This window comes from Physeter macrocephalus, chromosome 10 (assembly GCF_002837175.3).
Source record: "Physeter macrocephalus isolate SW-GA chromosome 10, ASM283717v5, whole genome shotgun sequence".
NCBI lineage: Eukaryota > Metazoa > Chordata > Mammalia > Artiodactyla > Physeteridae > Physeter > Physeter macrocephalus.
This window is the reverse complement of record NC_041223.1, coordinates 40,058,657-40,071,961: the sequence shown is the minus strand read 5'-3', so window position 1 is coordinate 40,071,961 and position 13,305 is coordinate 40,058,657. Positions and strand designations below refer to the sequence as shown.

At 36.3% G+C, this 13,305-nt stretch overlaps 1 long non-coding RNA gene across 1 annotated transcript in view; it reads left to right on the top strand.

The window, feature by feature from the left end:
- LOC112064635 (uncharacterized) overlaps positions 1-13,305 on the top strand; it is a 54,954-nt gene that overhangs the window by 37,487 nt on the left and 4,162 nt on the right. Inside the window, exon 3 of the long non-coding RNA XR_002891572.2 lies at positions 9,787-9,901. This is a non-coding gene — a long non-coding RNA (uncharacterized lncRNA). The remainder of the gene's footprint in view (positions 1-9,786; positions 9,902-13,305) is intronic.

Sequence of the window (13,305 nt, the reverse complement as noted above, 5' to 3'; positions counted from 1 at the left end):
GCAGCAGAGGGAGGCCCGCATACCACAAAAAAAAAAACAAACAAAAAAAAACCAGATCTAGCTGTTTATTGCTATATTCCCAGGTAGGGTCTCAAAAAATCTGTTGTAAGAATAAAATAATCAACTAATAATAAGTGATATCCAAGTATGTATTTTATTCACTAAAGTTATAACAAAATTTCTCCCAATCTGGAGATAATAATTTATAGAAGATAGGGACTCTTTTATAAATCTAACTCTTTTATAATCTAATCTATTTTTTAAGTATAGGCATCTCTAATAAATGTAAGAAGTGGAAATAAAGCACCCAGAAAGGAAAAAATCTTGCTACATTTTTCCAATTTGAAAATTGTGCTACTCAGCACAGAATAAAAATAAGAATTTCCTCTTTTTACAGTCATCTGTGAAAATCACACAACACAGGTCAAGCAGGTCTTACCCAGAATATAACTTAAAAGCATTCCCCATCTTGCTTGTCATGAACATTTTCTTCAAGATTCTTGACATACTTCATACAATTCCATGCCGATCTTTTATATTTTCCTTGGTTATGCCTTCTCTTACCTGAATATACTCTTTGGTGATGTTGATGAGGATGATGATTATTAGTTTTCTGGAATGCTTTCTGCAAAGTCACATTAGGAGATTTTCCTATTTCCCTTTTATCAGAGTTTATTTTTTCTCCTATTCCCTTCTCATAATAAAAATATTTTTTACACGTCAAGCTGCAAGAGTCTAAATTGGAGGCATCTTTACCCTTATAGATGTCATTCAAAAAATATTTAGTGTGAACTTAACTAAGCTAACATGTGGTGGAGACAAAGGATGGATATCCTTTTATGAGTTTTTAGACCAGTACAGGGGATTAGATTTTCATTTACACAACAGTGACACACAAATGTCATGAGAGAGATAAATCAAGTATTTTGACAGGTCAAAGGATTTATGTACTTTCCTCCTCTACGGCTGTATCTTCTCTAGGCACTACTCTGAACTACTATGTCAGTTAAAAATTGCAGCCAAGTCATACAAACCTCCCAAAAATGTGGTGTAAACAAATAATGTGTGTGTTTTTCTCACATCATGAGATGTCCAGAGATAAGTTGTTGGTGGTATTAGTTCAGCAGCTCAAGAATATCAGCTCTCAAGTCTCTGCATTCCTCTGGATCCTTCTGTTGGGATGGCTTTGTGGTCATAAGATGCATGCTCCACAACTGGAACTCATCCACAGTCTAGTCAGGAAGAAGGGCAAAAAGACATATACCAGCTAAATCTGGCTCTTTGGAAAAAATTTTCCCAGAAGCCTCACTTCCACTTTCAAATCATTGGCCACAATTGAGTTGCGTGACTATTGTAAGATTTTTAATTTGTTGGTCTGATTTTAAAATGTGATCCTCTGTGTTGTCTTACACTATGATAGAAACACATATACATTAGAGGATCACAAAGATCTATAATTAGGCCAAAACTTTGAAATCACTAATGATGTTAGTCAAATTCAGGGAAACCTATTAATAAGGTAGCAATTTTTCTTTAAATAGGAGTGTTAATTACATGTCCAAAGAGTAATATGGAATGCTTATCAACATTAAAGAAGTTGTAGAATATAAAATAGTGTTTAATACATATTTCAAACACTGTACTAAAAATAAGTGTTGCATATCTTGATTTCAAATTGATTTATTTAAATCAATTCGCTAGTAATGGTTTTACCTGGAAGAAGTCTAAAAATGCCCACCCAAAGTTCTCAACTCCTGTGTATTCAATAAAATACCAAACTAGGTACTGTTCTGAAGGAATTTTGAAGATGTAATTAAAGTCTTAAGTCAGCTGATCTGAAGATACAAAAATTATTTGCGGGAGAGAGATGATCTAATCACATGAGCCCTTCAAAAGCAGAAGAGAAAAGCAGAAGAGGAAGTCAGATAGACTCAAAGCCTGAGAAGTATTCAATACACCATTGCTGGTTTAAAGATGGATGGGGACATAAGAGAGAGAATGCAAGGAACCTCTAGGATCAGAAAGCCACCCCCAGCTAGCAGCCAGCAAGGAAACAGGAACTTCAGTGCTACAACTCCAAGGAACTGATTCTGCCAACAACAGGAATGAGTTGGAAGCAGATTCTTCTCCAGATCCCCCAGATACAGCCCATCAAGACAACATCTTGATTTCAGCCTTTGGAGACCCTAAGCAGAAAATTCAGCACATTGGCCTTCTGATCTACAAAACTGTAAGCTAATAAATTTGTGTTGCTCTAAGCTGTTTTATATGTGGTAATCTGTTACACAGAAGTAGAGAACTAATACAGATGTTGGTGTCAGGAGTGGGGTGCTCCCAGAACAAATACACAAAATATGGGAGTGGCTCTGGAATTAGGCAGTGAGTGGAGGCTGAAAGAAGTTTGAGGAGAACCTTAAGGAGCACTGTAGAGGAAGCCTAGACTGCCATGAATAAACTGTTAGTTAAACCATGGATGTCAAGTACAGACTGGGGACAGCTCAGAATGAAGCATGGAACATGTTATTGAAAACTATGGAAAGAGGATCAATATCATACTGTGGCATAAAGATTAGCAGAATTTTGTCCTGAATTTATGTGGAAAGCAGAATTTCTAAATGATAAATTTAATTATTTAGGTGAGTAGATTTCCAAGCAAAGTGTTGGAGGTGCTGCCTGGTTTTTTACCTGCTGCTTATAGTAAAATGTGAGAGGAGAGGGAAAAATTTATGAAAGAACAGTAAACAAAAAGGAACCAGGACTTGCTCTGGGAAATCCTCAGCCTATCCTGATGGCAAAAACTGCTAAAATTAAGAGATTGTTTCTGAAAGTGAAGCACAGAGAAAAAGCTGGGTGTGTCTGGGCACCCCTTTGCTCAAATTTTGGAAAGACCAGAAGGTCAGAATATTAAGTCTCAAGAGATTAAGGATTTGCTTCACAGATCTTCTTAAAACAGGGAGTTTCTAGGAAGCTTAAGGATACTCTCCATCAGCCATTTCAACAGAAGCCAAAGATTGGGAAAAGATTATCTCAAAATGTGTTATGGACTTGAGATCTGTCTATTGAGATGAATCCCTGTGCCAAGGGAGACGCACAAGTTTCTTGAGAAATCCATGTCAACAGAAATACTGCTAGCATAGACCAAAAAAAGAAAAAGGAAAAAAATTACAAAATGAAAGGTTATTGGACCCCTGAAATTCCATTGGCAGGAAGTGGGCCTAGAGCCCAGAGAGTAGAACTGAGAGCTCAGTGGAGAGAGCTGAGAGCCACAGAGAACTGTTGCCAGGGTTTGAAACCTAAGGGAGTCTGCCCAGATGGATTTCAAAACTTCTTTGGAATAGAAACTCCCTTTTATTTTCCTTTTCTCCCATTTTGAGCCATAGTGTCTGTAACTATTATCTTCTTGATGTCCCACCAGTTTCTGTTTGTCGCAGATTAGATATTTATTTAGTATCACAGTCCACAGATGATAGGAATTGTGCACAGGAGCCTCATCTGCACTGATTCAGATGCTATACATGATGAGATTTTGAATTTTGAGATGATGTTGTATTGGAATGAGACTTTTGGGGACCTTGAAATGGGGTGAATGTATTTTACATGTGAAATGGATATGAATCTTGGGAGGGGGGCAGTAGACTGGGGTAGATAAAACTATGGTCATCCAAAGATGTCTTGCTCTAATCCCCAGAATCTGTGAATATGATATTATTATCACTCTGATGATTATATAATATTGTAGAGCATGATTGACCTTAAAATAGGGGGATCACACAAGTCCTAATGTAATCTAATCTAACCATAAAAGAAGAGAACTTTTCTAGCTGGTGGGAGAAGAGAAAGTCAGGAGAAGGATTCAACATGCCTTTGTTGACTTTGAAGATGGAATAGGCATGAACCAAGGCATGCAGATAACCTCTCTAGAAGCTGAGAACCACCTCCAACCAGCAGCCCTCGCTGTTAAAACCTGAATAAGCCTGGAAGCACATTGCCTCTCCAATAAAGCCACCAGATAAAAGCCTACAGTATTTGCCCCTTTAATTTCAGCCTTGTGAGACTAGAGTAACTAGCTGAGCCCACCTGGTTTTTTGACATATATAACAGTAAGTTATGTAATGAAATAATACAGGACTATTGTTTTAAGCCACTAAGTTCGTGGTAAATTTTTACACAGCAATAAAATACTAATATCATGTTGAAAGAAACAAAAAGCCTTTGGAAAGACATTTGGCATCAGAAATCATCTTGTTATGGGAATGCCATTCATTTTAACCAAGTAACATATATTTTCTCTGATTGCAGCCTGTGGAAACCATTTTTATGTGAATCTAGAAGCAAAACATGGATCTTAATAATTTCCTTTTCAAATTGAAATTTTAAGTATAAAAATAAGAATTCAAAAAAATGAAAGGGCTAATGAACTAAAGGAGAGACTTTTTCCTAAAGATTTCCTAATTAATTAATTTAACAAATGTGTTTTGAGCACCTATCATGTACCAGACTCTTAATGTGTTGTTAGCAATGTAAAAATAAACCATATATAGTCTCTATCCTCAAGGAGCTCAGAAGACAGATGAACAATAATCCCAATAATAATGACCAGCATTTATTGGGTACAACTTACGTGCCAAGTGTTGTGCTAGGATTTTATCTATTCTTCTTTTCAACAAACAGATAAGTCTATGATGAAGGACATGATAAGTGAATATACTAGGCAACACTTATGGTACAAAAGAAACTAGCAAACATGGCTCATGAAGGAGATTGAGAAGGTTTGAGCTGTTAAATTGAAGATTAACTAAGGACTCATAAGACAGATAAGATAAAGAAGAACATTCAAAACAGAGAAAATAGTGTGTATTAAGTCTTGAGAGCATGAAACAATGCAGTTTATCTGGGAAAGTTATAGGTATACTAGCTTGGCATGAGAAAAGATGGTAACATTGAAGAAACAGGCAGCAGTCAGTCAATGGAAGAACTTGTATGCTTAGCTGAGGAATTACAGCCTTGTGCTAGCTGTTCCAAAAATATTTTAACTTTAATTATAAGAATAGACCCTTTTCTCTTTGCCACCTACTTCCTCATTCTTGTGTTGAAGGAGGTTGCCCTACCTTGAAGAGAATATATGCAATAAGAAAAGCTAGAAAGAAGCTTAATAAGAGTCTGGATTCAAGCATTCTGAGCCCCATTCCAAGAATCTTTCTATCTATGCCTTCAGTTCCTTTTGTAGTTTTCACATAATGATGTTTGAAAGCTTAAGAAGTTTTTATATTTAAAATATTTGAAATATTATTTTTTAAAATAGGTAGAACTTTTCAGGTAAGTGTTCAAAATGAGTGTACAGTTTTAGAAATCTAATATAATACATATGACTAAATGATTTGGCCCTGGGTTACTTACTCAAAAGAAGGAAAAAGTAAAATAGATGAGAAAGAAGGGTGTAAAAAACTCTGATCTCAGTCTTTGAGATGCAAGCATACTGAGGTTCTCTACTCAGCCAGAGTACCTCAGAGTCCTGGGCTGTTCAACTGACATTCATGCCCAGGAACACCATGGAAGCAGACTGTACTCTTCTCAAGTCTGACACAGCAGAAAACTTGCATAAAAGGTTTTTATGGCAGCTATTACAATCTCTTCTCTAACTTTCTTCTCTTCACACATATACACACACACAGGCACACACGCATACATATACCTTCCCATTACTATACTAATTCACATTCCATAGTGATAATCTATAATATTTGACAAATGAGTCTTCCAATATTTCCCTTTTGATTTTCCTATCTTTTAAAAAAATACATTATTTCCTAAAATACTATCAATCATAATCTCAAACCATTATGGATTCCCTAATGCTGTCCCCTAAGACAATGTCAATCATGGAAGACAATATTCTAATATCCAGTACCCTCTTATGAAAAATCTCAGGGGCACAGGTTTGTTTGTCTGTTTATTTTATTTATTTTTTAAATTTATTTATTTTTGGCTGCATTGGGTCTTCATTGCTGCGTGCGGGCTTTCTCTAGCTGTGGTGAGCGGGGGCTGTTGCGGGGCACAGGCTCCGTACGCGCAGGCTCAGTAGTTGTGGCTCACGGGCTTAGCTGCTCCATGGCATGTGAGATCTTCCCGGACCAGGTCTCGAACCCGTGTCTCCTGCATTGGCAGGTGGATTCTTAACCACTGTGCCACCAGGGAAGCCCAGGGGCATAGGTTTTATATCAAGAAAAAAAGGATGCATTTTTTTAGCTCTCCTGTGTCTATCACAACAGTTATAAGCAGATCCAAGACAGAGAAGAATGCCAACAAGTTAGCTTCAAAGGATAAGGATTCTCACCCCAAAAGCTATTTAACTAAGTGTAGAAAGATGTTGATTATTTAAACAAGACTTTTTAGACTTAGGAAAGTTTACTTGTTTATTCATAAATTCTTCCTTGGGTTTAGAAAAAGAGAAAAGGGGGAGAATAAAATAACTCCATAAGTTTTAAACTGTGGGCAAAAGTCTTTATAAAACTTAAATAGACATAGGTATTAAAGCAGTTGACTCTACCCACTGTGGGCAATTATACTAGTGTTCAAAATATTTGCAGCCTCTCTTTATGATACCCTCCCACTAAGGGAGGACTGTATATTCCCAACCTATTTAAATCAGGCATGGCCATTAGACATCCTTTGGTCAATGAAATATAAGCATAAGAGATGTGTCCTGCCCCTCCCAGGCTGAAGCTTTAGGAGCCAAGACACTGTTCACCATGTAACTGGTAATATTACAGAGACAACGCCATTATCATTTTACCTGGCATAAGGTGATGGGAGCAGAGTCACAGCTGACCTATAATGGAGAAAAAGTGTGAGCCAGACATAAACTTTTCTTTGAAAGCCACTGAAATGTTAAGGTCATTTGTTATTACAGCCTAACCTAGCCTATCCAAAGGTAGGAGGAAATTTCCTCTTTGCCTAAAACAAAGATGACACTAAAGAGTGAAACACTGGAAGTACGCTCCCTGTCAACAATGCCATATAATATTAATATTGTATTGGAAGACCTAGCTAGCTCTGTAAGACAAGAATAAGAAGATGGATAATAGATGATAGATGATAGGTATATAGGTTATAGATACATAGATATGTAGATGTTTATTTATATTATGATATCTACATATATGTTATTTATATGTGTGTGCTTTTGTTATATATATATGTATACACACAGATATGAAAGGTAAAATAAAAGTGCTATTTTCACAAGAGAACTGATAGCCAAATAACTACAATTAATCAGAGATTTTAGTAATGTTGCTAGATGCATGGTCAATGTAACAATCAACGCAGAAAATCAATCATACTCCCATACACCAATAGCAAATAGCTAGAAAATGAAATTTTTTAAAGTTTTCATTTATAACAGCAATAAGATAGCAGAGATAAATCTAACAAAAGGAGTCATGAAAATAATGATAAGATGTTATTGGAAAACATTGAAGAAGATCTAAATAAATGGAAATCTACACCCCCAAATTAATCTATTAAATCATTCAGTTACATCCAAACTCACAGGTCAGTTTATTGAAGTTAACAAAACTTTTATCAAATGTATAAGAATAAGCAAAGACCCAAGAATACTAAATATAATATTGAAGAAAAATAGTAAGATTCAAGATAAAGAAATACAATACTGAAGAAGAATAATAAGGTATGGAGAATCACCCTTGTGATCTCTTGGCTAACTATAAAGTAATTGAGACGATGTGATATTGGCTCAGGGATTTAAGAAAAAAAGAAGAAAAATAGATCAGAAAGAAAGCCCAGAAACAGAATATTTGAGAACTTAGGACACGATGAAGATGAGGTTACCATATACTGGAAAATATCTTTAGGCCTTCAGGATGGGAAGAATAAACCATTAAGGAAAAGATTGATAAACTGACCATATTAAAATGTAAAACTGATGTATATCAAAAAACGCTGTGAGAAAAAGAGAGTAAGAGGGAGGAAAAGAGGAAGGAAGGGAGGAAGGAAGTCTTGGAAAGGATATTTGCACTACATATAACCAGCAGAAAATTAGTAGCCAAAGTGTATAATCACATGTGATCAATAAAAAAGTACAACGATAAAAATGAGGAAAGAATAAAAAGAGTAAATTCCTAGAAAAGGAAACTGGAATGGCCAACAAACATATGAAAATATGATAAAGCATTAGTAATCAGAGAAATCCAAAGTTAAATAAGATACAATTTCACATCCCTCAAACTGGCAAAAGTTTGAAAGCCGGACCACATAAAGAAATTGGGAGATTTTATGTGTTACTGGGAGGGTAAAATGGTGCAATCTATTTGGAAAACAATTTGGTCTTATCTAGTGAGGAGAAGATGTGCATTCTCTTTGATCCAGCACTTCCACTCCTAAGTAGGTACCCTAAAGAAACTCTTGGACGGACCACCATGAGACACGCACAAGAAGGGTCATTGCTCTACTGTTAATATTGATGAGGTTCTCATCCGTAACAGGGGATAAAATTAATACTTACCTAATAGGGTTGTTGTAGGAATAAATGAATTAGAACATGTAAATCCTTCGAACAGTACCTGAAATCGTGTAAGTGCTCAATAAGCGTTAGCTGTTGTTAATAAATTCCCTTACATTATTTTGATTCCCGGCATACGCCCTAGGCTCAGTACTTGAGGTATTTTCCTTTGCAAGCTTTCTTTTCTTCACAACTGCTGACCTCATTTACTGGGTAGTTCCCTAGGTCCCAGACAAGTCAGCTGGCCATGTAATAAGACTGCAGTCAGGCCTGCTGTGATCTGGGTGGGACTTGCTCATCCTCTCAGGTCATGTTTATGCTAAACCTTTTCTCCAGAGGTGAGCTGGGCAACTATCCCATTTTACATTCTCCCCAGTGAGGTCTGCCAATGTTCTTAAAACTATCAATATTTTGATCTATGTGATTAATGAATGCTAAATCATACCAATTAGGCATTTCCATTTTACCCCTTAACAGGATCTTCAATTGTGAGAGTTTACTTTAATTAAATGTAAAATGAAAGAGAGAAGGAAGAAAGAAAGGGAGCGGAGGGAAGAGGAGAGGAGAGGAGGGAAGGGAAATTGAAAGAAGAGATTCCAACTGCATGTAATTAACAACATAGAGAAATGCTTTTGGCAATCCTATCCAAAATTTCAACATGAGTAAATTTTGTGTCCCACTCTTACTTACAGCTCTTTTATGACTCCTGTCCCTGTTTGAATAATTACTCCCATTCCCTCAGAATCATGTCCTTTGAAACTCTCAATCCTATAAACAAATCAATATTAAGGATTAATGGATAATAACATAACAACGTCATTTCCAGATACCTTATTGAGACTTCTAAATGGCCCCTAAATTAGATATAATCAATTCACCAGGATTCTCTAAAAGTAAATTCCTCCAGTACTAAAAGTTTTAGTCACCATGGCCATTGAGTATGGGAGAAATTCTGGAGGAATAGACTTTTAGGAATCTACCAAACCACATTAACTATCTGACTCATTTATAAGTGAGATTGGCTCTGAAAGTACCCTCAATCCCACCCACTACCTGTTTCACGTTATAATCTTGGGTGGGAGAGGAATTAACTTAATTTGAGGACTAAGAATGTATACTCTTCTTATTAATGACCAATTTATTTATTTTAAAATATTTACAAAGCATTACAATGTATCAGGCAAGCATTAACCTGCTTAGTTACAAATCATTATTTGATTTTTGTTTCACTCTGTATTTAATTATACCTTTTCCCATTCTCACAGCTGACACTTGCTCCTGTCCCATCTCCTGGTCTTTCCCCCCTTCTTCAAAACTGACAGACAATAAAGGTATGAGGAAGGATCATGTCCATCACCCAGCAGAAGAGATTGGCAAGAGGTAGGCCAATAGCAGTAAACTGGGAAAAAACTGACGATTCAGTAAGTTATGACACTGTCATCCAGAATGAACCAAATGTTCCAACATAAAGGTACTTTCTCTGGAGTGATTTTTGCTAAAACACGAAGGATTGTATATTCTGCTTCTATGGGGGAAGCTGCTTGCTGAAAAAATTCGTGTATATGTTTTGTGATGTGTCTCTACATATATGGGGACGATGATGTGACACAGGATCTGTGATCTCGAGTGATACATTATCACAGTATATGGCCGTAAATAAGGAATACTAAAAATTAATCCTTATTAAAATTGTCAGAAGGTTGAAAACCACATACAGAATTAATCAAATGCTGTTTATTCAGAGCTAACTCTAGTGAAAAGTCAGCTACTATCTGTTTAGTTCTGGTAGACTGGAAGGGGCTTGAAAGGAGAGTAAATTTTATAGAGCAAAAGGAGGATATTTTAAGAAAGTCTTTGATTGGTCAGTGTTCTGTTAAGGTGGGATTTGGGGAAATAAGATGAGGAGACTTTCCAACTGGATTTTGGCAGCTTTAGATTGGTTCTCTATACTGGCACATAGCTTAAAGATTTCCAGGTAGGTTAGGGCCATATGGGTTTTCCTGTTTCAATAAAAGCCTATCCGGTCCTCTGCTTTAGGGTTCAAGCAATTCACAATGGTAAATTATTTTTCCAATAATTCACTTTTAATGACTTTTTTATTTACCTTTATTGCCTCATACACCACATACTGTATAAGCTTTTACAAAAATAGTGGTTATTTCCATTGTTCAGAAACTCCTTACTCAAGCACTATAGAAAAGTTTGTGAATAAAGTGCTAAAAATAGTACAATAAAAAATAATGCAATAAAAAAATTTGAAAAAAAATAAAATAATAATTTTTGCTTTAATTATATTATAAATTAATAAGACCACTAAAATGTTATAAAAACAGATATAGTTCATTATTTTCACTCTACCTGCATGATATTTGTTGTTCCTTCCCACATATCAGGATGACCATAACCCTCCCTGCCAATTGTTAGGAAGACTGTTGCAATTTCCCTTTCCTTTCTTTACTTTCATCAAATACTCTAATCATCTTATTTGGCATTTTGGTCAGGGATGTTTTCTCTATGCCCTTCAGCTATGTCTCTTCCCACAAGACTCTAAACCTTTTAACTTTTTACAGATGTAAATGCTGAATCATTCCTGCCTTTCATCATAAGTCCATTCCTCCTAGACTCTTCAATTATCCCCAGACTCCTACTTTGAACATTTCCCAACTGGATTGCACAAAGTAGTAAAGTTGGTCCAGATTTGCTTTTTAATACTAACAAAGACACTCGCTTAATGAGTTTCTACTCCAGATGAGGCCCTTTGCTAAGTACCTTCCATACATCTTCCCAATAATTCTATAAAGTAGGAATTTACAAATAAGGAAACTGAGACTCTGTGAGTCCAGGAACTAGAAACTCATTTCATCACACAGATAGTAACTGGGGAACCAGTACATGACCAATCTGATCGCAAAGTCTGTGTCCTGCCTTAAACCTTCAAGTGATTCCTGACAACTGTCTGCACCAGAATTACCTGAAATATCTGATAAAATTTGGGCTTCTAGGCCCAGCCCAGATCTTTTGAGTTAGTATCTCTGAGGAAAAGAACCAGCAATATACATTTTTAACAAGCCTCCAAAATGATTCTTAGGCACACTGAAGTTTGAAAGTCACTAAACTGCAAGGCCCATATTTTATGTGTTGTTTTCTGTGTCTCATCACCAAGCACAGTATCTGGCTAATAGAGAGTAAGTGCTGATGAGCCTAAATCAATAAGCCTACCACAAGAAAAGGGTGTTGGTATTGATTCTGTGCCTTTGGCTCTCTAGGAAAAGGTTCTATAAAAACACTAGGAGAGATTAGTACTTTTACATCACAGTTGGGTATTCCTAACACTGACATTGTACCAGCTTAGGGAGAGCCACCCTCTTTTGTCACACACCACAGTAAGGCCTTGCACAATGGCTTCTGTTATGGAAGATGGTTGGAAGGCTGATAGATATCACAAGATTGTTCATGATTTAAAATTATGTAAGCCTTAGATTTTTAAAAATCTCTTGTTCAAGATATCCTATTCCAGTAATGTTAATGGTTGCATAAAACTAACTTCTAGCATACTGTGGTAGTACTGGCCACCCCTTCCGTAGTCTGATAATAAATGGATAGTTAAGAAGGTTTACTATGAACCATTAGCTGAAATAACCATCAGCTGGAAAAATAATTAATTATGTGCATAAATAAGACTACAGCTAGCCAGCAAAAGCCTTTGGCTTAAGGTAATGGGACAATTGATGGCTCTAAAAGATAATCTTTTAAAATATATTTCTTACTAAAGAAAGGACATGAGGGTATTGACTCTGTGGTATTGGGGGCTGTGCTGCTGTTTCTCTTTAACATTCTGCCTTATGGGAAATAGGAAGTACTAAGTCAATTGTCAAGATAATGGTAAAATCTTTTCTACATAACTTGGAATGCTAGAAAAATCAAACCAAATGAATGCTCAAAATTCCAGCTCTGTTTATTCACTCAGTATCCTGCTGGCTAGTTTTCCTGAGAGATGGGAAATTGGGATATATATATATATATTTCTTCCACTGCCTATTTCCTGCTTTAGGATGAAGACAGTAGATGCTAAACAGGGCTAAAGGAGGCTTCATATTCAAGATGATGACCTCTGGGTAAGAAGCAGCCTGGATATAAGAAGGAATTAACAACAACATGGGGTTCCCTTAGCCCCTCTTTTGGGGAAATCACAGTCTTGGTCCTCCTCTTAAAGCCCGTACATTAGACAGCCAACAATAATCAGTATTACTCCCTCCAAAGGAGTTATTGCCTTTAGATGTTTTTCTGTGCCAGTTAAGCTTCTACTCCTCCTTGCTTGTGCATGTAGGGAAGGGAAAACTTTGAGCTCTCTTTCTTCTTACCTCCTTTTCACTAGCATAATGTATGAAAGAATGCATCACGACGATCATTTATGCAAGTCTCATTTCCAATTGGTGATCCAAAATGCAATTCTACCTGGAATTTAAATTGTCTTACTTTTTATCTCACATCTAATTGACTTCAATAATCATATAACTTACTAAACTACTCTCAGAGAGTTTATACTGCATTAAAGATTTGAGTACCCCAGTTTATCTGAAGCTGTCTTTTTTTTTTTAACATCTTTATTGGAGTATAATTTCTTTACAATGATGTGTTAGTTTCTGCTTTACAACGAATTGAATCAGTTATACATATACATATGTTCCCATATCTCTTCCCTCTTGCGTCTCCCTCCCTCCCATCCTCCCTATCCCACCCCTCTAGGTAGTCACAAACCACCTAGCTGATCTCCCTGTGCCATG